This window comes from Sander lucioperca, chromosome 4, assembly GCF_008315115.2.
Source record: "Sander lucioperca isolate FBNREF2018 chromosome 4, SLUC_FBN_1.2, whole genome shotgun sequence".
In the NCBI taxonomy this organism is placed as follows: domain Eukaryota; kingdom Metazoa; phylum Chordata; class Actinopteri; order Perciformes; family Percidae; genus Sander; species Sander lucioperca.
Window position 1 is genome coordinate 37,520,164 of NC_050176.1, and position 4,974 is coordinate 37,525,137.

Sequence of the window (4,974 nt, forward strand, 5' to 3'; positions counted from 1 at the left end):
TTTTTGGGCTATTTAGCATCCATAGCATGTCTTCTTTCAGACTATTGGGAGGGAAAAAAAACATCCAAAATACACATTTAGGTGTTTATTTTACTACACTTTGTCTATTTGCACCTGCAAATTTATCCTAAATTCACCAAAGTTAGATAATGCCTCATTTGCATATTGAAACATAACATTTCAGAAAACTTGTAATACAAATATAATCAACTGGGGAAGTTTCATGGTGATATTTATTCATCTGTTATATCTTGCAAAATGTCTGATATTTTCTAATCCATATCTTTAAAGGCCGTTTTCTCAAAATGGGTTTTTCTCAGACTCTGTGTCAGAAATCTCCACTTCAGTAGCACTAACATACACCAAACTTTCCAGATACATTCCTATCTATATTCTGAAGGTTTTGACAGAGGGGTTCGTCCAGATATCATTCACAGCCTGATTAATGTAACATTTTATATCTAAAAACCTGGCGAAAATTGATTTTTTTCCTTGTTATTTGTACACGCTGTGACTATACAAATCACAACATGTAAATAGGAACATGTTGGCGTTATTTTGTCACTTATTCGGAGCAGTAGGCTAGATGTAGGATCCGTGCTAGGCTAAGCTACCGGTGGAGCCGTCGGACAGAGTTACAACACGCACGGAGATGAGAAGGGTATGTATGGACTTATCTAACTCTGGGGTTACTGTGAATAAGCTAAAGTCCCAATAAGTCGGCGTGTTCCTTTAAAGTGGCTATATGTAACTGTCAGTTTGTGTTGATTCTAGTGACCACTTTGGACAAAAGTGGAAGTGTTTTTACCACACCTGCTGTCATAAAGGTCTTTTCTTTACGGTGCTGTATTAATCACTGTAGATTACTGAGTTAGCATTACGGGGAGGTCTATGAATGTTTTGCTCAGACAGAAAATCATTCATTTACAATAAGAGAATACGGTACAGATGCATTGTTGCATTTCAAGTGTTGCATACAGTAACTTAGCCTACTTTGGATGTACTGTAAGCTAAACCGGGTAACGTTATCACTGTCACTGTGTCACGAGCCAAAGCATTAAGAGTTTATTGTAGCAATGAATGTAGTAATAACTTAAATTAATATAGCACATTTCATGAAACCCAATAACGTTACAGGGGGACATAAGGGAAAAGAAAATAGTAGGCCAACACAAACAAGGAGTAAAAGGAATAAAACGCTAAATGGAAGGGGGACGTAATTTAATGTCAGCTACTGACATACAACCACATGGCGCATTGTAAAGTTATTTAAGAATGAAATAGACATATTACATACCTGAGAGACAATTCGGAGACGTTTTTAAATCATTTACAATCCCGTAATTGTCTCCATCTGTTGAAAGCCCGACAGAGATTGACTCGTGATTTCATCGTGATGTCATCTCTCACTTTCCTTTTAGCTTTCAGTTGTTCTTCGTTTCATTTCCTTCTTTCCTGTGATGGCCCTGCCCCAGTATCACCCATAACTACAGCAGATAACTTCTAAAATAACATTATAAAGATATATCCTGCTACCTTTTACCTGGCTGGATACTCACTAACACAGGTTTTTCAGGTGTTACAAAGAAATCTGTGACCCGTCAGAATGTGTTACTGTAGCGTTGTCTACCTGCCGTAAATCATTCTGTGACTTCTCGGGAAAAATCAGACCCAGGCATTTCATTAATAAAAACTATATAAAAATAGCGTTCTTTTCACTGTTAGTCTCGTTTCCTGTTACAGGCCATTTATGATCATCAGATGGAACATTACACCGTTTCAGAAACATTTTAAAGTTACATATAGTCACTTTAAATATCTTTCTAATTCTGCTGCTGCTCTGCACATCGGCTGTTCTGACGAAATGTGGCGGGGTGCCATCACAGTCTACTTACCCACCCAATAGCAGTAGAATTAACCCAGTGATGTTACAGTATTTAGCATTAGCCATTAGCTACAGTAATCTTACCATCATCAACACAGTGCTGCTCATGAGTATGGGAACCCCTGCTAAAGTTGACTAAAAAGAGGAATAAAAAAATCATCTTTTGGAAATTGATCTTAATGCCTTAATTGAAAAAAAATAGGAAAAATCCAATCTTTAAGGACACCAATTTTCTTTGTGAATGAATAATGTATCGTAAATAAATAAATGTTCTTCCTTAAAATACAGGAGGCATAAGTAAGTACACCCCTATGTTAAATTCCCATAGAGGCAGGCAGATGTTTATTTTTAAAGGCCAGTTATTTCATGGATCCAGGATACTATGCATCCTGAAGTTCCCTTGGCCTTTGGAATTAAAGTAGCCCCACATCATCACATACCCTTCACCATACCTAGAGATTGGCATGGTTTTATTTCAGTTAGCCTAATAGCTGGATTGATTTGCATTGAGAGATGATTTTACGGAAAGTACCCCATGCCAATCTCTCGGTATGGTGAAGGGTATGTGATGATGTGAGATGATGTATATGACTTGCTGGAGAGAAAGGAAAAACATCTCTGCATCACCTTCATCTAGTGCAGAAGAAGAAGCACATATATCACTGAACTGTTCATCACTGGATGTAGCAGATCATATGAAATGAGATTACCATCTAAGAAATGACTCTGTATTACTACCTTTTTATACCTCAAGCTGTCAAACTGCAGGAGATTGAAACATGTCAGCAAAATCAAGCCCAGATTTAATGAGTCAGATATTTGGAACAATTTCTCAGTACATTTTGTCAGTTATAAAGTGTTCTAGTAACCACAAAGAAGAAGAAAACACACAACAGGAAGTGGATTCCCTTCATAATTTAAAGAAAACAATTATAAGTTATAGAACTAAATCAGTGTGCATCATCAACAATAATCAATCTTCAATGCTATTAATGTTCTGAGTTTAGCCATGGTCAGATTTACAATCTAATGACTCCTCATTACAGACTCTTAGAACAGAATTTACTTGGATATAAAACAAATCAAATAAATAAATACATGTTGGTTGGTATTGCAACTAGATATCTAGGATATGATATAAACCCTTAGTTATAAAAAGGTTGGTTTGTTTTTTTTTTAAAACGGCTTCACTGCGTCATCCTGTCTGTTCCTATGGTTACATTCAGACCACTGTGACACCTCACTGTTAACTGCGGCTACATGCTAGCTGCTGGGACTCAAAGCTACTAGCACAGAGTGACAATCATGCTGCATTCAGGTCTGATGGGAATCATTGTTAAACCGATTCATTTGGATAAATGCAACAGCTGAAAATACACTGAAGTCATCAATATGTCCTGATTTGTACAGTACACTTTCATTTCTCCAGACTCGATTGTAGTGTTGCCCTCCAGATGTAACAGGCTCCCACTATTTTAAAAAATCCTGCACTGACAAATGTAATCCATCATCTAAAATTACACGTATATGTGGCCTATTACTTCACCACACTGCTAATTATAGTGTCAAATAATAATATCTCTTTTTTCCACGCCTGCACTGTTAGTGAGCATGAATGAAAGGCTAAATGACACTTGGATGTCGAATTTTCAGATGCATAATGATCTTTTCTCATTCATCTCTGGAAGAATGACACTGCAGCGGCTGTGGTGTTTTACAGTCATTATAAAACTACACGTCTAATTTAAATTGATGGATAATGCTATTATATCATGGCAGCAATAGCTACGTCGTGGGCTGTTTTTTTTTTTATTTTTAAAAAACAATGGAAGCCTATAACTTCAGGAACTAAAGCTGAAGCTGTATTAATTATGTGTGCATTGTGCAAAAATGAATTATAGCAGTATTAGAACTTCATTAACCTATACAATTTACTGCAGTCATCCACAGACTTTAGCCAGTGGTATTGTCCTTCCGTGACAGTTCAAGAGCCAAAAATTGTAGAATGACTTGATGGAAATCCTTCATTTTTTCACTTACCATTCTCTATCTCTACACTTGACTTTAGCCATTTCCTTGATAATGATGGCAAAATTTAGAGCCAGGTCTATCACAAAACACTGACTTCCAAATACTATTTGCCATCCTCATAAAGTAGCGTAACATAGAAGCTGCTGTGCTCTATCTGCTGCACAAGAAGCATGTCACCTCCAAAGCACTGAGATTATACATTTCCCTAACGTCATGTGTGTCAGAAACAGTTTTAATACATTCAGTTTCAATCATAATCTGGACAAAAGCTTGCAGAAAATATAAAGTAGCTGGTTCCAACACTGAAAAAACTACTTTGCTTTTTTGACCTGTGTTGCCTTTCAGATTCATTCTAAAACAATGCATTTAAATGTATGCAGTTTTTAGGATTTACATGTTATCGTCAATGTTCTTATACTTGGAATTTTCTCTTCAGTACAGAACAAATTCACAAGTGGTCCAAAACCCATCACACCAGCCATGTACTTTTTCCACTGGGGAAAAACATTTGTTTGATGTAAGAATTATATTAATGCCTAATCTGAATGAATTTGGAGTTTAAATATGAGAGCAAAATCAACTAAAATAAAAATGCACAACTAAACCAAACTTAATGCTACATTACTGTAACATTCTGTCCGTTATATGATCATCATCATTTCTTGCCAATTTACTGAGAGGTAGTTTTTTTTAATCGGCATATTTCGGACCGCAGAACTTGAAGCTCTGCGCTATGCACTTCTTCTTTTTACTCTATGCTAAAATTTTGTGAATGATACTGCACACAAACAGAGTGGAACAGGTAGCCCTATATGGCAGTTTTAGCCGTGTTGATTATGCTAATTATTAAATCTCACAAGCACACACCTCCTCATGGACAGGTGACATTCATCAGACTGAAACGAGCCATTTACGTCAAGTTTGTGCAGATGGTGACTCGGACTTGGAACACATACAAGCAAAAAAAAAAAAAGTAAGATGGATTAAGGATATTATTATTATATATATATATATATATATATATATATATATATATATATATATACACACACTTGCAT